Source organism: Poecilia mexicana, unplaced genomic scaffold, assembly GCF_051168715.1.
Source record: "Poecilia mexicana isolate PSO_F unplaced genomic scaffold, ASM5116871v1 scaffold_19, whole genome shotgun sequence".
Lineage (NCBI taxonomy): Eukaryota > Metazoa > Chordata > Actinopteri > Cyprinodontiformes > Poeciliidae > Poecilia > Poecilia mexicana.
Window position 1 is genome coordinate 14,486,023 of NW_028263388.1, and position 20,738 is coordinate 14,506,760.

General features: G+C 36.5%; 1 long non-coding RNA gene across 1 annotated transcript in view; it reads right to left on the reverse strand.

Annotated features, from left to right (window-relative positions):
- Positions 1–9,908: 9,908 nt before the first annotated feature.
- The window catches only part of LOC148153673 (uncharacterized), a 42,239-nt gene continuing 31,409 nt past the window's right edge, over positions 9,909–20,738 (reverse strand). Inside the window, exon 3 of the long non-coding RNA XR_015766387.1 lies at positions 9,909–9,998. This is a non-coding gene — a long non-coding RNA (uncharacterized LOC148153673). The remainder of the gene's footprint in view (positions 9,999–20,738) is intronic.

Sequence of the window (20,738 nt, forward strand, 5' to 3'; positions counted from 1 at the left end):
GGAACTGTTTTTTTTTTTTTTTTTTTTTTTCCAGAGACAGATGGCCAAAATGGAAAATAAATATGCTAAAGAGAGCCATGACAACCTTTGCAGAAAAAGAAAGGTGGGTGTAGATTTTACGGATAAAGAAAAAGAGGAAACTGTGTCAGACAGCATGACAGAACATAGAAGTGAAGAAATGCACAAAATAAACAAAAATAACAAAGAAACATCATCCAGATATGCTTCTTTTGTCACTTTAAATTCTGATATCCAGCTGGCTCAGCTCAACATCGTCCCACATCTTTTAAAATTCCCAAGATGTTTTTAGTTGAGTTGTTTTTTGTTTGTTTTTCTTTTAATCAATTTACATTCAGCACCTAAGAGGAAACTGCTGCTGGTGGCATTTGTCATGGATTCACACAAACTGATTTCTCTCTTTTTTTTGTCTTCCTTCTTTCTCTCTTTTTTAAATCTTGTACTGGTTTTAATTACACAAATTTCCTGTAAGGTTATTGCTCATAATTTCTGATCAGACACTGTCACCTGTGTTTTTTTTTTGTTTTTTTTTAAGAATTCTGCAACCTCTTAAAAATAAACACTGTGGTGAAAACTAAAGAAGTAGAGTGAAGAATTTTTATTTTTTTCTATCGAAACGTTTGGAGACACAATACTTCATCATATGTTTATAGAGAGTACTTGGAGAAAAATAATGAACCACTTTTTACATTGAGATTGAGTCCAAAGTAAAAATGCTTGATGAAAATGCTCATCATGATCACAAACACTTTGAACTGACTGTAAAATATGGTGGTGGAGGAACGTTAGCTTGTTTTGCAGGAGTGGCTATGGATACATTACAGTTACTGTTTGGACTATGAACTCCTCCAAGTATTGTAATCAAGAGTCAAATATGATATTGTCACAAAAAAAAAAAAAAAAAAAGGTTGGTTGAAATTGGTCAAGCAACAACGTAATGTTTTAAAGAACACTGAGCTGAAATGTGTTCACAACAATGTGCTATACTAACACAGTCATACAGAAAGATGACGTTTCACATCATTGCTGCTAAATGTGCTTCACTAACCTACTGAAGCGTTGGTGAGCCCAGTTTCTCACTCTTTTCATTTTGTCTTAATTTAAAAAAAAAAAAAAAAAAAAGTGAGGAACTGAATGAAACCTTTTGAGTTTTATCATGTCTTATGTCAAAAGTTAATGAACGATTGAGAACTGTCTTAGTATAATGACTGGCTTTACATAATGAGTCATGCAACACAAGCTGGTTTAAAGAATAACCTCTTTAAAACAGTTTTGAAATGTTCTTTAGGTCAATCATTTTCTCCCTTTTATTAATATTGAAAAGCCTAATTAGTCACATTTGCCACAAAGTAAAATTGGCAAGGATTATGCATATATTAGAATTTAGCACCATTCTGAAGCGCTCATGATAATAAGGTCAGTGGTCCATGTGCTAACCAAAATTGGAGGGGTTTTTTTTATTTTATTTATTTACTTCATACATTTCTCCCTACAACTTATGTTTTAAGTTATAAATATAACTAAAACATACAAGTGAACCCTGGTTATGGATCCATACTGCTGCTTATTTAACCAAGCGAGGTTTGATTCAAATACATTTAAAGGATGACCCAGCATGAGCATGCACACATTACAAAGGTCTGCACAGAAATAGTCAAATAAAACCGGCACTGCATCTGAGAGATTACCAGATCCATAGAGGCACACCGGATATACAGCTTGTGCATGTTTTCTTAAAAATGACAATACGTCTTCACTTGTATAGGCCGTCATTTTACGGTTTACGTAAAATATCTTGGTGATGCATCTCTACTGTCGCTCTGCATCATCCAGATAACCGGCCCGGGAAGCGGCTCTTTGTTGAAAAGATGTCAAATTCTATCCGAATGCTTAATGCTGCGCCCATAAAAGATAAACCTTTATATGATATGAAACTATGAACTGGCTGTATATGAAAACGCCCGAGGCCATACAAAGAAGCAGACTATTTGCAACATAACAAGTATAAGTAACATCAGCACTAAATTCAGCCTCCTATGAGCTTATTTCCTTGCAACTCTCCAGATCAAACATCAATCAATACAAAGTTGTAATTGGTGCAACCAGGAGACCCTGGGCACCTACATTAGATGAGACATTGATGTTCCTCCACCCACTGATATGTGTTCAGGTCAGAGCTTGTGTCTCCGAGCCTGAAGCTCTGAGAAAAGGCATTCAGTGCTTAGCTCGGAGCAAACAGTAGCCGTTCGCCGTGCTCATCTTTCTGATGGACTCTGAACCAACAAACCCCCACAGTGCTTCCTCCTCCATGCTTGCATTGTTTAGCGGTACTGTCCTTTATTTATTAATTTACCTGTGAAGTTTTCAGTAAAGACTCCCTTAATTCAAGCTTCCGTCGTTTGTGCAAATACCTCTGGTCGAAGCTACCTTTTAGGCATTTCGTATTTTGTGAAATGCATGTCAATTTTTGAAAAAAAAGTAACTTCACACAAGAACTTCGTGGTGCATTTGAAAATTGAGTGCACTTCTTTGAGAAGCAGCGCAGCAGGGTCAAAAAGCCGTATGCAATCCAACTTGTGTTGACCTTTCTGTTTACTCTCTACAGTGGAGGGGAGAACATCAAGACATAAACGAGCAAGGGCACATGACAGACTCTGTATTGGACCTCTTTTGTACCTGCCATAGTGTACAGCGTCCTTGCATCAAATATGTTTTTCTTTCTAATCCATTCCATAACACATTCAGTCTTGAACTCTATTAATGCCCTAAACTGAGACATGTCATTCCATTTAATTTCTCATCTGAAAAGCACTGTTTTCACTGTAAACATAAGTAAATGTCAATTAACCTGCATACTGTATTCCAATAAGAACTTTGATTACTGAAAATTGAACAAAACATCTTGCTCTAAGGCAGTGACATTAGCCTGACCACTGCCTTCCCACGCAATTCGGCTGAGGGTCCAGACTCTTTTGTTCGACGCAAAACATAGAAAAAGAGATGGATTATACCAGGCAAGTGAAGTATGCTTTTGTGGTGAAAAACAAAATCTTAACTCATTTAACCACAGATTGCAATAGAATGGAGTGGGTTCACCCACAAGTCTTAGCTTAAAGTTTAGCTTACACTTGTTAAAAACAAGGGTGCAACAGCACACCAGAGTGTCGGGGTTTTGCGACCTTCTGGTTGAGTCATCCACATGGCCTTCAAATGGTTTTTGTAGGCTGCCTACACTCTGAAAGTTTTACCTGTCCCTTTTTTTCACCGTTTATTGACAATAGCTCTCACTACAGTTAACTGGAGTCGTGGAGTCTTACAAATGGCTTTGCAGCCATCTCCAGACTTATGCGTTTCTTTGGATCTGGTCATTTAGAACTCTTTACAACAACTTTCTGTCAGACATTTATATAAAAGTTATTTACATATTGTACAGTTGTTGCACTGACTATAAATTAGCCCTGGGGGTGACCGATAAAACGTTACCCTAAAAAAAATGTGGTTTAGGATTATAAAAGGGACGCAAGGCTGGTTGGAATTATGCTTTCCCGTAGTAAATGAAATTACTGGAATGTATTTCAAGGTATTTTCCCAGGTTGTTGACAGAGATAAACAAAATTGTTTCACGATCTGACACATTTAAAGGAGTCTTTAAGGGAGTATTATTTTAAACCACATTAAGTATTAAACTCAATATTTTCTTCCTCAGATAATGCATTTCTAAATAGGCTAATGGAATTCATACAGAATGTGTGACAACCCAAGTAATCCATATGTACTAATGATTTTTAATGAGATCAGTCCATTTCCATGACAGCACCCAGGAAGGAGGAGTTAATTACAAATGCAATTCAAGCAATGTTGCAGAGGTATAAAAGTATGAGTCAGAGGATATGGTTTTGCAAAGAAATAGTTTTATGCATTATTTGGTTTTTATGGAAAATTTGGGCAACTCTCTGGAGCTCTTGCACAAGTCTTTGCATTGTTTATATATATAAGTGACGTGCGGTGAGGTTCATTGCTGGTGAGGCACTGGCTTATGACTTAGACACCACACATGTTATTGGACCTACGGAAATTTCGCGCAAGCATACAACGCTGGAGGGCAAAAAGACTAATCGTTCACATGTCATCCATAGCCGCGTTAACTCAGTGAAACTTAGAAATGTAGGTATTGATTTCGTATATGATCCACAGCACGTTAAACTACGCAGATTCGTTGCCATAGCAACTGACAACAATGCCACTTCATGTTTTAGGATTTAACACCAAAAAACATTCAAGAATTTTGCACACAGAACAGAACATTCAGTATTTTGTTGTAGTATGTTTTAGGCTTAATGTTTAATTAATAAATAATTGTTGTGGTAGATTACCCACCGCTTCTACTTTACTGACTTATTTAGACATACAAACTGTAGCCCAACAACGCACATTTTATTAAAAAAAAGATCTTATTGCTGTCTTACCTTCATCTATCAATGAAATCCATGCACCGCTAATTCTGCACAAAAATATCCGTTCATCCAAAGCCAAGTCTGTCCTTGGGATAGACTTGGCTTTTCTACTCCGTTTGAGAATCATCAAACTGTCTCGAAGCAAAACCTTCAGCTCCGGTGTTGGTCTTCCTTTAGTTATTATCTCCTGCTTCAAATGAAAATCCACTTTAGAAAACCGTTTAAGTGTAGAAATGTAGTATTTCATGTTGACGTCGGAAGAGAGGAGAAAACAAATATATCGCTGTACTTTATTTACTGTAGCTCACTGTGTCTTACTCTGCAGTTGTGCAGTCACAATATCTGGGATCATGAGCGCCCCCTGCCATGAGGCAAGAGAACTGCCTGCCTCCCCTGGAATCTGTTCTCTGCCGTTTCTGATCGCTCCTCCGCACAAAACACGATACACACACAGTTGGTGACAAACAAAAAAAACACTGTACATTATATACATAAGCGAAATTATGGAAAATCAGTCCATATATTAAATGTTTTTTAGCCATTTTATTACCGGCGTACAGACAGGAGGAGCATGCTCTCAGAATGGCAGCCAGTGCAGTTAGCGAGAGGTTGCGCAATCCCAGGTGAGGCTCAGCTTCCTGCTGCCTCACCGGCTTCGCTTCTGAGCATTTGAATGGAAAATGCGAAAATCCAGCGATTTTGAAGAAAAAAATAATCAGAATTGGTTAAGCTAAGTAAAAAATAGGTACTTTATAGTACAAACAACAGGGTGTATATATATATATATATATATATATATATATATATATATATATATATATATAAAATTTTGACAGATTTTAGCTAGTTCCTTGATTTTCTTTGTGTTTTTGAAGCTTCTTTTCTTCATGTGATCAGTTCTTGATCAGTGCTATGCTAATTCCTTACTCATCTCATTTCTTCATATGCGTGATTCTTGGGCTGTTACCAAAATGTGATGTGAATTTTATGTCAATAGTCTCACAAGAAGTACATTTACAGCAAAAAAAAAAAAACATGCTCTCAATACTTTTCACCTATAACTGGATCATAGTCCAACCACCCCATGTCGATTCACGACACAGCCTATGAAAAACGCATTTAGATTTTATCAAAAGAGACAACTAATTATCTCCAGTCTCTGTGATCTGATACCAATTACTAGTGGCACAGGAAGTACGTGTGATAGATGAGCAATCATTTCTTTCAGAGCTCCATGTCAGACTTTCCTTTAGCTTTATTTCTGCTCCTTTACTCACTGTGAAGTGATAGTTTGTTCTAGTTAGAGAGCTCACTGTGCATTCTCATTTCATTTCCATTTCAGAGAAACATCAGAGGCTTAGAGAGCTACTTCCTAATGTATCCAAACTTTCTTGTTTGAGAATGATTACAGAAACGAATGAGCAAGAAACCTTGTGGCTCAAAGGCAATCTTGTGACAGTGGGAGGTCTAATATTTTCCTCACAATCATTGCACCTGTCAACCATTATCACATCTAAATGTCAACTTTGACAAATAAAAGGTGAAATTTTTTTAAAGGTGTCAACTTGAATGTCTCATTTTATGACACATTAAACATGCGTTCCCTCCTCTACCTACAGTTTTATTACTTACTGATGTCGGTAACAACATCAACATTTGTGAAATTAAAAGGCAGTCTCAGAGGAAACAAACAAAAAGAAAAAAAACTCTTTGTGGGTTGCGTCCCATTTGAAGTTAAAAGCTGCACTTAAATCTAAATTTACGCTTTACTGCTGCAGTCTGTGACAATGTGTGCGTGCGTGTGTATTCCCATTTGCAACACTGTTGACGAAATCTTAAGCCATTTATCTAATGTTTCTAAAGTTTGAATCTGACAGTCAACTTGATTTTAGACAACTTAATTGATCAGCTCCAATGTTTTGCCCATGAGATCCAAATATATACTTTTTTGTTTCGCAAAAGAGACAACGGTGGGAACATTTTAAAATATATTCAAATAAAAATGTCTTAAGTCATTCACTGCAAATATCACCACCATACATTTTGTCAACCAGATAATCAAATTTGTGCAAAGTGCATCTACCCACCCTGATACGTTGTGATATAAGGCAAGTTTTTGCATCTGCAACTTGCCAAGGCACATCTTATTCTAACATTTAAAGTATACTGACGAGCAATGGCAAGTGACATACAGTTTCATCTGTTTTCCCAAGTCTAGGTGGACTTGGAAGTCCTGGTCCACCCATTTTCCACATGTCCAGGATGGAAGAAAACCCAGACATGACTCAAGAGAGCACAAGAGAGCACCACTCACTCTGTCTTCATGGAGGCTACTGTCCATGAAGAACTGTGAACTGTGTTTAAAGGGCCAGTCCTCAGTCTGCATCAGGGTGTCTTCCAAGCAGAATTAGCTTGGCGAAACCTCCAAAAGTAGGAGTCCAGGATGCATACTAATCAGATATCTGAACTGCCTCCCCTGACTTCTTTTCGATGCAAAATAGCTGCAGATCTACGTCAGGCTTTCCACGGATTTAGGTAGTTCATTACCTTATCTCTGAGGCTGAAATCCCAATAAGTATGCAAAGGTTTATGGTTGTAATATTTAGAAATGGGAAAATGTACTTTGAACCATATAACTTGACCATATGCGAGAGCCAGATTGTAGATGGATTTGTAAATGGAAATATTTGCCTTTGAACCAGTCCTCTTTTAAAAAACAAAACAAAAAAAAACAAAAACAACAGACCCACCACAGACAAAGCCTCAATCAATCTTTTTATCTCCTTTTCCATCTTGCCATCACTCCTCTTGAACAAAAATCTGTCCAATCGAACTCTTTAAAGTTCAGACTCAACCTTCACCTCAAAGAGGGCATTTTATATTTGTTCTCATTGAGAATCATAGACTCTCATTCCAACTCCTTTACAGTCATCTGCAAAGTTTACTATTAAGTCCTGAAGCACAGGGCTTTAAAATACCAACAGGACAAATTCTCCAGGATAAACGTTAAAAGAACAAAAATACCTTTAGTTGTGAGATTTAGGAAATAATGGGCAACAGGTACCTGGTTTCCACTTAAGAAAACCTGAGAGAAAACATGTGAGAAAAAAACAGAGCACCGGCTGTTTGATTAAATGTGAAGTAGGAGCACCATACCATAAAAATTTGGAGGCATTTCATACCATAATTATACAGGGCACAGGCACAATTTTTAAAGCTGTGCAATGTTTACCGATTCAATGAACAGATTGCAAACCACTGTGGATTTATAAACCTAAGAAAATGATTCCAAAAACTCTAGAAACGCTGCATACTGACGCGAAAATGTGTCGGGGAATGCACTGACTGCAAAAAACAGGGACTGATGCACTAACTGCTCTCTAATATACAGACTTTAGACGTCACCTGACCGGGCTTTGTTTGATCTGTTTTGTCTTACCTTATGTAAATGGCATATTGTTCTTTGTTTCTTTCAGTATATCACATTCTGTACAACAGTTTCTACCTGACTGCTCTTGGACGGTAGCTTTGCATTTTAGGCATGCCTGTAATGACCATACTAAAATTCACTTAAATCCCCTTTTATCCCTCAATCAGATGCTTGATTTGAATGTCAGTAACTCATATTTATTAGATCTTTATGCATACATTCATTAGATTGCTGCCATTTGATTGGTTTATTTAGTGTTTTGTTTGATAGATAAAAAAAAAAGTGGACAGAACCAAGTGCTGGAGAATTCATAACTGATGAAGGGAAAATGTTTGTCTCATCAAATTCTGTGTCTAACAACTCTCATCTTGGATTTCAGGACACAGACCATTTACTTGCTTTTAGAACCTATTTAAAACCACTAGATGTGTTTATGCTTGTCCTGATGGTTCAAGGCTTTTTTTTTTGTTAGCTAATGGGATACTCAATGATCTCCTTACTGATTTGGTGATGTGTTGCACTTTCGTTGCTTATCCAGTCTCATGTTTCAGACATTTTGAGGATTTCTGATCAGACATTGTGGAAGATAAATACGGATCGAAATGTCTGAGTCCTCATCCTTGTGCAAAAAATGGCTGCTAAGTTATATTTATAAAAATACTTACTTTTTTCTGTGATGCATTTTCACCTACATACGTCATGAAATATTCATGATGAAAATGTATAAATAAAGAAACGGCCTCTTTACCCTTTCACTACGACAGATTATACATTCATTGGGGATTATGGTCCATTCTAAACCCTCACATTTGAAAATTCAACAACCCCATACTGAAATGTCTTCCTATCAATGTTACATAAGGATGATTCACAAATAAATAAGGACTCTGAGGCGTAACGAGCCAGAAACAAAAGCAGGATTCCTTGATCTCTCCAGGACTGCCTAAACCTAATTGCCATGTATACACCCGGCTCTTTTTTTTTTTTATTCGCACAAAGCCCCTCATTAAGAACTGGTTGGACAGCAGGCCTGGTGCCAAGGTGAACGCTGGTCAGCAGAGCTGGCCTGGCATACACATGCAGGTGCAGTTCTGCCTGTTTTAATTGACAACAGGAGAAGAAAGCCTCCGTGCCATGCATGACAGAACTGCACACTTTCCCTCCCTCTTACTTTGTCTCTTTTCCTGCTCTCCATTCTGATCTTAACCAGGTCGTGAGTCCATCTGACAACACATCAGCTTTGTTTCTCAATTTAAGCTAACTGTGCTCTCTTATTTTCTTACTCAACTCTCTCGCTTTGATGAGACAGGCCCATAAAATCAGTGGTATGTCTGTTCTGTACTTAAATTCTTCTAAGAGGTAGAGCAAGCATTGTGCAAGCTATGCATGGATTCAGTTGTGTTAAAATCACGTTCTTTATAATCAAGTAATCCTGGAGGGCAATAGAAAATGAATGTCGGCTAAAATGTCAATGTTGGTCTCATCTGACCAGAGTGTCATGTCTTTTCTGTGTGCATCGCATGACAAGCCACAAACTGAACTTCCTATACCGTTCGCTTACTATTAGCGCTCTTCTTCCAGCTCTTACACAAAGAGAAGAGGTATGAGGTGTCCTACTAATAGCTTTGTCAAGATTTTCACCCACAGGAGTGATGGAGCTCTGAAGTGATACATTATTCTCTGGTTAGCACCTTGTCCAAGTTTAGGTAGACGATCATGTCTTAGTTTGATTGCTTTGTCGTACAAGTTTAATTTTTGGATGATGGGTGAATGTTGTTTCATGAGACTTTCAAAGCTTGAGATGTTTTTAGCTTTCACTGAGCAGTTGTATTCATTCATCTATCAGGTGGTCTCTGTTTACTTGTTTTCTTTCACTACTTTGTGTTGGTCTATCTCATAGAAGTCCAGAATAAAACGCACTGAAATTTGTGGTTGTACTGCTGCAAAACATAGAAGAGCTTAAGCTGTATGAATAACAAAACAAAGTAAATTGAACTTACCTTTTGCATTCATTCCTTTAGCTTGGTATGGCGACCAGTAGAGTGTAACCCTTTTCTCGTCCAATGACCACTGGAGACACGAACCTCCTTAAAGCTCTGCAAGGACAAACAAATATAGGAAATGGATGGATGAGTGAACCTAAATCTGTATGCTGTTCAGTATCTGAAGAGTTAGTGAATTCTCACCAACACAGAACCTTTTGTATGGTGTGCACAGGCTGTGAACTGAAATGTTGCCCACAGGACAGAGTAAAGACAAATCGCACTTTATAACTGTAGAATTCTTCTTTTACATTTGTTTTGAAGGACCTATTCAGGTGATGAAGCTAGAGGTTAAAAGTGTTCCATCTGAACCATCAGGATGAAATTAAAAAGATGTAATAGGAAGAAGCATTTTATGAAACACAACTCCCTGACCCTTCAAAAGAACCCATCTCAGCACATTGAATCTTTTCTTTGGTCTCAGTGGCAGACAAATTTGATTAGAATCTTTAGAAAGGCTTTCCGTTCGTCTCACATTTGGTCCTATTAATTAAAAACGGTATTTTGACACTTCTCAATAGTACAAAATGAGGAAAGCATTTAGATAAAATGTGCTGCAAAGTGTTTTTTTTTCCCCCTCTCTTCTTTGTTAGCATCAAAGATCCAACATGATGACCCGCCCCAATCCCCTATCCTTTCAGTCTTTTCAATAATTCATGAATTTTGCTGAAATCATTTCAGGGAAACAGCTTCTCAATTAAAGAAGGAGTGCCAAGCAGTTATTGACAGCAAAGTGCACCTTCTGGAAACAAGTGTCAACAAAACGTCTCTGTTTCATCTTGAAACAGACATTAATTAGAGACTCAGTCTGCAATTTTGCAGATGTCATGTGGTAAAAAAAAAGAGAGAGAAAGGGGAGGAGATGCTGAGAACCCCATTAAAAGATAAAGAAATGCACATCATGTGAGAAATTGAAAGTTGTGTGACAGAAAGGTGCAGTATATTCTAAGGCAGTCTAGGATTCAAGTCAAAATTGTCTTTCAGTTTCAGTTCTTTTGTTTTGGTTTTTTACCAATAATATATCACAACACATACATATTCAAGTAACATAAGAAGACAAACAGACTTAATTTATATCTATAAACATATATTTACTGGCCAGTTTATCAACTGAATCTCTTCAAATGCATTTTTACACAATTAGCAAAGCAAGCAATCCAACTGCATCAGCTCACTGAATCCAGCTCTCTGCTTGACAGCAACAAAACAATTGAATTGGTGACTAAAAAACGAATAGAAAATCAACAATTAAAAACGTACTTGTTATAACCAAGGCTTTCCAAATACCATATCTGAATTATCAGTATGACAAACCTTAAGGTAGACAGGCTACAGTAGTAAAACATACAGGGTAGCACCCTTAACATGACATTCTGTTGTTCTCAGTGGTAATTTTGCAGGATTACTTTGCCATACACATTGTTGCTGTAAATGTCCCCTTCTGGTCTTCAGTGACATTGTATTCTGATCTGATGCCCAAGTAAGTAAAATTTCACAAGTTTTATGAATATGAAATGAGTTCACTGTATTTCTAGACCTCCACAATGATCTCAATCCAATAAACCACTTCGGGACGTGACAGATTAGGACATCTGAATCATAGATGCACAGCTGACAAACAGTTTGTGACAATGCCCTGATCACGATGGAGGGTTAGGTCAGTGACTCATGAGATCTTAATGCCCCTATTTGTGGAATCACTATATACGACCACAATTTATCAGACTGATACTACGGTAATATTAATCCATTATCCGAACCAGAGAAGCCTTTTGGACTAGAGGTGAAACATCTTCAAAAAAACACAAGAAGTCTAGAGGCTTTCTAATCCAACACTTAACATTTTCTGGAAAATGTTTTATGCAAGTTGTTAAATCTATGACATTAAGAATTAAGGCACTTGCAAAGGCTGAATGGAATTCAACTTTGCACTAGAAGGGCATACAAAGTGGGTGGTTATGTGGTTATGCAGTCGTTTAACAAAAACCTAAAAGTAAAGTCAGAAATTGCTAGGAACAGTATAAGTCGTAAAATATTTAGGTCTTAAATGTTTATATATGTTTTTTTTGTTTGTTTTTTTTCAGAAAAAAGAACAAAACAAAACAAAACTGCAAAAGTTTTACCTCCAAATAAATCATTTTGAAAATCTGAGTTTAATATTCTAGCCATTTCATTTAAAGAAATGGTGACTATATAAATAACTGGTCCTTTGAGTTGACTTTCTCAATTAAAATTACTGTACTTAACATTTGCACAAAAAAACTGAAAAACAAACCTCATTAACCTCATTAATAAGCTGTTTCTTTAGAGTTCTATCTTATATAATAGTTAACATCAAGTACTGTAAATTAGATATTTATATTTTTCAGCCATTAGACTGACAAAGAACAGTTTGCATGGCAGAGGTACAAGTACAAAGTTGAAAAAAAAAAACCTGTCCATTAATGGTTTACTTAAGATAACAGAACTAAAGTAGAAAGCTGCTGGATATTCCCAGTGCATTACTTTTGCATGGAATAATTAGAATATGATATGAAATATACACAGAAAATCTGTTCTGAAAATGGTACTTTAAAATGCCACTAAAATGAAAACAATCTTGGAGCAAAACCCATGACAAGTCACCGCTGTTTATGAACATTTTAATTCCCCTTAAATCATATTTCTTCATCTAGCCCATTGTGCATTCGTTGCTTAAGCCGAAGTAAATTGTTCAGATTAATTTTCTTCTGTCAATAAAGCTTCAATTAACTTTAATAATAAAACTGTTTTCATGTGGATCAAAAATCCTTGAACAAGTTTGATCATTTTTGCATCGTGTGTGGGTGTGAGGCCTTTTTTTTTTTTTTTTCCCTTCCCAGATTGTCAGGTGTATGCGTGTGGGAGGATGACAGCATTCAGAGTAAATACCAAATGTTTTTGTTTTTAATAACAGTGACGGATCTCCTTCACCCGCAGTTCACTCATATTTTATTTCCAGTTATTTGGCATCGGCAGACACAAGCTGCACATACCCGAGCAGTTTCACTGTCAGCTATTTTTCACCTTTATTCGAGACAAAATTGTCTGCAGAAAGCTCAGTTATGATATACCATGTAACACATTTTATAAATCACCACTGACGGGGAAAAACCTCTCCTCTCCGTATTGATCATGCTTCACATCTGGCCATGGCTTCACCGAAAAGTATTCATACTTTTAACAGGATTAACATTTTGAAGAAAAACTTTTTTTTTTTTTTCCATCTTCTGAAAATTTTAATTTTTGGAGATGCAAGGTTTTTGTGTGACAGCAAAAATAAAAAAAATCTATGAAATGCAATGAGATGAATAATATTCAGAGTAACCAATCTCTTTAATAAGCAACTAAAATCTACTCTGATAGTAAACCTTCGAATTACTAATCCATCTGCTCCACCTCAGCTGCCTCTTTAAAACACTAAAAATACCCAGATTTGGTTTGGATTGAGATCAGGCTCAAGTTTTCTGAAAAAGATAACTTTACAGGCACAAATATTGGTCTGGTTATTCCTGCAAATAGATGTCTTGAAATACTCAGCTTAATTTAGAAGTGCTATTTTAAACAGTAAGGTGTGCTACGGGTTACACAAACGTCTCACTCATACTGTGTAATTATTTGCTCTACCTTGTCGAGAACTCAGTGAGACAAAAGTGTTTGATCATTCAATTCTGGGCAAGCAATAGCCTTTGGTGTGTACACTTACCTCTCACAGACTTTCAATCAGTCTGAGAGAGCAATGGTGGCTCAATCTGCAACCTTGGCATGCTCAAATCTCACACGTTTGCTCAACCTCAGACAGGCTCTCTTAACATTAACTGTGAATGATCTTCCAATTTGTGATATTCAGGAACAAACGAAAACCACTGAATGGCCCTTTATTCCAAAACGTGGGAACAAAGTCACTACTGTGGGCAGTTCTTTTGCTGTGAACCAACACACTCCTTTGCATCTTGACTGACTAAGACAGATGGTATAAACTATCACAAGGCAACATCTCAGTTGTCCACAGAGCTTTCATGTGAGTGTCCAGTACACGACGATCATGCGTTTTTTTTTGTTGTTTTTTTGTTTTTTAAAGAAGAGGGTAGAGACTCAAATGAATACAATGACTACTTCGAGTTAAAGAACATTTAGTGTAATCTGGATCCACTGGCCTGATACCAAAAACAGTAAAGCCAAAAAAGTGTCTCAGTCAAGTCCAAGTCTGTTTTCTTGGCTGATGTCTGGAGATGTTACTTCAATATTTTTAATAACGGTTTTAATAACTTAGAAAGATCACCACCAGGAGGTGGCAGAGCAACCTGCTCATGTCACTCCACACATGAATTTAGTTCCGAATTTTTAAGTCGTCAAAAATAAATATGAATTAAATAACCTTACTTGTGTGAGGCAACTGTGGAACTTGCATTTTGGGGGGAACCAATGTCAAGCCGTTATTTAATTTTTGTTAAGTCTTTCCCCTACAGATCAAAAAAACTATTAGCATTAATAACTGCATAGAGCCTTGCTCCAGAATTTCTGAGCTAAGCCTTTAAGACTTTTATTGATTTAGGCTGAAGATTAGATTTTTTTGCACAATGTAATCATGATTACAGCCCTTAGAGAACACCATCCAGTCACTGTGCATCGATTTCACCTGGCGTGTGTTTCAAATTCAGAATACCGGAAATGTTGAAGTAGCTTTGATTGCCTTATTAGCCGTGTTTCTTTGACTTTCCAGCACAGCTTCAATGCTCGCATTTTGTGGTTCCCTGTTTCACACGATCACACTAATCCAACTGACACTCACAGTTCAGCTTGAGGCAGTGAAGTTGTGGCATCAAACAAAAATGACAGCAGATTGTCTTAATTGTAAATATGATGAAAGAAATGTTCCTGTCAGACCCTTTAATGTACACCTCAGTGTTCAGCAGTAATTTTTAGATAGCTCACTTTAACAACATTAAGGGCTCTTAAGAGATGTGACAAACCTAAAGTTAGAGGATGCTGTGCATATGCGATGCGTGAGTGCCAATAACATCTTAGCACGGGGGGTTGCTTTGCCATCTGCAGCTTGCTCATAAGTCATGTTTGGAAAAAAAGCTTGAGTAAAGCCAAGTTGAAATTTCTCAAAATAACATATAAAAAAAGCAGACTGTGCATTTCAAAGGTCAGAGGAACATATGGATTTTTCATCTGCTTTCTCCATCGATAGCTCTAATTACACATCGCAGAGAAAATCAACAACCAATTTGAGTCGGTTTGTAAGGTTTTGTTCTAGTGGCAGAGAATGTTGAGATGGGCTCATAAAATCGCCAGGAAGTGAATTAATTAACATCCCCGAAGGAGGTTTGAACTGAAGTTTAAGTGAAAAATACACACCTACACGGAGGTTGTCATCTGGACACTGGCAGATGTTGATTTAAACACATATTTCTTGTAACTTTTTTGTATAATTAAAGCAAAAAATAAAAAAATACTTTCACAAAGATTTTCCCTAACTAAATTATCTTGTCGCTCTTTCTTGTTGGTTGGCGCTTTATAAGTAGTTATACACCAGTGCAAATTTCTTCTGATGAAAATAAGAATTTAAGATACAGAAAGCTTTCTGAAACATAGCAGATCTAAATGTAGCTGTGCCTCTGATGCTGGTTGAAAGTTGAGTCTCCGAGTCACCTCATTTCCTTTCAAGGATATTGCAGGACGTAAAGGAGTACTGAAATGCATCTGAATATATTTAGTGTCTATGCACATATTTCTGATTTTGGTTATTTAGGCTTATTGAACAATATTTTGAATACAACTTATTCTTAAAGAGTCTGGTTTTGAAATCAATGAGCTCCATAAAACTAGACAGCACATTAAAAAAAAGCTAGAAGGGGAAGGAAGGCGGGGCAGCGGGGGGAATTGCTTAGTTTCACCAAATTGATGGTCTAACTAATGGGCTTCAAGTCTTTTTCAGTACAACATAATGTTTTTGTAAAATCATTTTCCTCTTCAGGATTGAAATGGATATGGTTGCTAACAAATAACTTCCAGATATTGATATTTCTGTTTATAGTAAATTTTTGTATCAAACATATCCAACTTCATAGTCTTTCTATATTAGACATACATCTTCCTCCAAATTTTCAGACCATCCTTTAAGCATATCAAATTGGGTTATTAATGCTCCACATGAACTGGACCAGCTGACCACCATCTTTGCTCCTCTGTATTTACTCCTGGATTGACTAAAACTCCCATTTTCAGAGACCGGACAAAAGTCCAGATCTGAACCAAAAGTAGTGTCCGGACTCTGCTGGTGTGAAAAAAAGCGACAGAATTGCAAAATTATTTAATTATTCATGAAACTAGTCTGCTGTTTTTCCAACAATCTAAGAGTCACTGCAGTGCAAAGATCTTCAGCAGGACAAGATGTGCATTCACTGAAGAATATTTAACTTCATGTGCTGAGCTTGTTCCGAAACAAATGATGAAGCTCTGTGAGAATACTGTAAATTGTTACAACAGACTTTGGATCCTCATTTAACACCTATGTTGCAGCAGAAAAGTCTGTCCATTAACTCTGGAGAACAAATAATTGACTGCTATTAAAACAAATAAACATTATTGGATAGAGCTACAATATACTCACAATTATTATAGATGTGCATTCAATTCAGTGTTTTGTTTTAGATTCAAATGTGAAAAAGGAATGCTCCATAACTTGTATGTTACTACACCACACATATTTTTTTATTTTTTATAAAGTGGCGTCTTTCTTGATTGTTAGCACATTTAAATAAAACCATTTTTTATTTATTCTTTTTTTTTTTTTTTTTTACTTTTGGCCTAAAATCGAAATCAGTTTTGGGCCTTTAAACATGACAGTTGAGACTCCCTGGGCTAAAAGGAAAAGGAGAGAATTGTAGCAGAGAAACCGAGAATGAGCACGCTAGGTAATGAGATAAGAGGTCTGTGTCCCTCTCTGTGTCAACTTTAATATCTGTCATACCTCTTCACCTGCTCCCAGTTCCCCAATCAGATCACCTGCTTCAACTTTTTCTCTCAGGCATTTCCTTTTTATACATATCTAGCTCTCCATCATTCAGTTGTCAGATGGTGCATGTTAGTTTTAGACATTCCTGCCTTCTGGATCTCATATTTAACCTTGTTTTCTTTCTTTTTTCCTGATTGATTCTGCTTTTGAGGCGTACACCAAAAGACCTGCAGCTGTAATTACAGTAAAACGCGGTTCTACCAGGGTTTACCTCTGGGCTAGAATACAGGTTGTGCTTTTTAGATGTTTCTTTGGAGATTAAGAAAAAACAAACAAACAAACAAACAAACAAACATCTTGTTTTCTTCTGCTTCACAGTTATCTGTGTTGGCCAAACACACAAAGACCTCAAGAAAATACATGGTTTTACTGTGACAAAATGTAAAAAGTTTACACAGTATGAATACTTTTTCATGGCAGTATAAGACATTAGTGTGACAAATTTCTAGTTTTTAGAATTTTTTTTTTTTTTTTCAAGCTGTCAAGTTTTAAAAAGTTGTATTATGCTTGGGAAAATCATACTGTGAGCTAATGAGAAAGAGTCTGGGAGAAGGCCTGGGGGCAACTTTGAAATAGACAGTTACCTCAATGGCATAACCAGTGAAACCAAGAAAGAAGAGAATTGTCATATCTTCAAAAATTGCTCAGCAGTAAATGAAAATTTGATTGGGGCTAAGCATCAGACTTGAGGGACCTGAAGTATAGCTGAGCCATTTTGAAAATTGGGATAGATGATAGACACATTTGAGAGATGACTCCAGAAGTCTTTTTTTTTTTTTTTTTTTCCCCACTGCGATTATTATTCCTGGAAGAAAATAAAGAACCACACAAAGAGAGAGCCTCACACTGATACAAAACATAAGGAAGATGTTACATGTTATGATCAACTTTTGGAGTTGTTGTGTTATTTTGTAGCCCCTTTCTGCAATCGTGGCAAGTGTTTTTTTTAGGTCATGAAACAGCAAAGCACCCCCAGAAATTATTGCCACAATAATGTTTGCATGCGAGTATATATATTTTTGTCTTAAATTGTTTAATTTTACATAGAAATCAGTTTGAATTGAAAATTTAAAATACTTTTGTTGGTCCAGAGGGACGTTAAATGTTGCAACTTATATTTTTAAAATATATTGGTTTAGTTATTTCATATATAAAAAATAAATTCACGCAAACATCAAGCACTGCCCACCCCCCATAAACACTCATGGTATATAGTAAGATTCAGCTAAAAAAAATAATAATAATATTGCATATTTAATACAGCAGGATTGTTTTTTTGTTTGTTTGTTTTTTTTTACTTGATTTGTGTAAAAAAAAAAAGAACAGTATATCAATATTTTTTTGTGATAAAGTTGGACCTATGTGCACACAAAAGAAGGAAAGCATTCTGATTATGATTATTTAGTAAAGAAGTGCTGCAGGAATGAACATCCTGGTAACGCATAATAAAGTGAGGCAAACGGACGTGGCTGATAAGAGAAAAATCTGACTGAAAATGAAAGAAATCTAGAGATGCTGTTTAATAGCTGATGAGGAAATGATTACTGATACAGGAACCAGGAGAGTCATCAGCAAAATGTATTATGACTGTGCAAGGGCATGATTTGAGGAGCTGAAGAAAAAATATCACAAAGAATGACACAAAAGCTGATACACAGGAGTCCATTTAAGATACGAAAGCACCTACTAAATCAAAGGCAAAAGACAAACACCGCAATAAGATTATAAACCAATACATGAAGAATCAAACAGAACTAAAAAAAATCTTAAAGTACACAGCACAGTAAGTGACAAAAACAGACAAATATTCACATTCCAAGATAATCAAAATAGAGCCATGTTTTTCTTTTGTGTACATTATTCAAGAGACTAGCCAGAAGTGACATGTCAACTGAGAAAATATAGCAAATTCTGATGCAGATATGAGGGATTTTCACATGGACTTAAGTATAAATTAAGAAAGAGTGCCAGACAAAAATAGTTCATCTTTATCTTTTTTAATTCAGTGATTGACTCGGGTGATCCCAAGCAATTATAAATGCTGCAGCAGACAGCAAAACTTAAACTAGCATGAATTGATTTTTTTTCCCCCTGTTTGAACGTTTACATGTAATTTGTTTATGTGGATGCTCAAAAATCACAGATGCCTAATCTCATGTTTTCAAATCAACAACGATTAACGTTTCTATCGCCAAATGACCCCCCCCACCCCCCCAAAAAAAATGGCATAATAAAAATCTTGAAAAAGTTTCAGAACAATTACATTGCAAGACTGAAAAGACAAAAAAAAAATAAAAATAAATAATAAAATAAAATAAAACAAAAACTTTAGGTGTATCTGTAATGTAACGGGATGCAGCGATCATGTGACTTAGTGGTTATATATGTATGCATTTACAAACTATGCTTATAACATTATATGATATTAATTGAAAGCAGAATTGATGAAAGCTCTGAGTTGTTAGGCCCGATGAGCTCAAAACCAAGGATAGTGTTTCTTACTAAAATAATTTATTATCTTCTGGCAGCAGAGTAATGTAATTTTTTTTTCTACTTCCCTTTTTAAGGGATTTAAATGTTGGCAATGACAGACTACATCGCAGGGCCAATCACAGTAGGAGTAATGTTTAGGGCTGGGATCATTAAAACTGTCTGCCTGGCAATCACTGTTGCCCGATAATGGAGGGTGATGCAGTGGTTTTTACAAGTCTGTGCAAGATATTGTTTGGCGAGAAAAATCATCATTCAGCTTCACGATATTACTGGAAAGAATTACCCAAGCCAAATGGTTGTTAGAAATGTATTGTTTGGCATAGGTATTTGTTTAAAAAAAAAATCTACCCTGCCAAGTGGGTCCTGCATTTCTTCATGAACCCGTCTGTCATGTTTCTCATTGCAAATTAACCACAAAATAACATTCAGTCTTCGCAAACTGATCTCAGACTGTCTGAATTTATAATTGGGACACTAATTGACACAAATTTGATTTACATGAACGCAAAGAGGGAAAGAACAGGCAGTACTTGCTTGGAAGTATGGTTTTAGAGGATACAGAAAAGCACATCATATTTTAGAGGAAAAAAAAACCCCAAATATGGCTTGAAAGTTCAACCAAATTGCTTTTTCTCAGCTTTGCATGAATTCATCTTCTTGCAGTTGCATGCAAATAAATGTGAACCACTGCTGCCTATTCACGCTTTTTCCATGAGGAAAAACAAAAACGCCACAAAATTTTGATGGAGTTCTCCAACAGGAAAGGCAATATGTCCTGGAGGGTCTACAAGAGGAGACCCACAGGAAGAAACGCTGGAGGGACTATGTTTCTTGGCTGACCTGGAAACGCCTGGGGATTCCCCCAGAGGAGCTGACCCAAACGGCTGGGGAGATGGAAATCTGGGTCTCCCTGCTTAGGCGGCTGCACCTCACAACTTGACAAGTTATAAGCAGAGGAAAATGAATGGATGGATGGATGGAGAGGCAACAAGTCCAAAAGCAAATTGAAACATTTCCAGCCCCATTTTTCCATTTTATCATTTATCTTATAATCCCAAAGGTCATGAATTGAATTTTTAATAACGCCATGGGGGTAAAAATCCCGTAACAGAGTCTACATGTGGCTCCATTAATCTCAGAATAAATCCAAGTATTCTGGGAAGGTTGGTAGTTTTTTTTTTTAAGAGAATTTTAGCAAGTAAAAGAAGCCCCATGAAGACCAATTGTTAAATATTTTCCTCTAATAATAAATTAGGTGC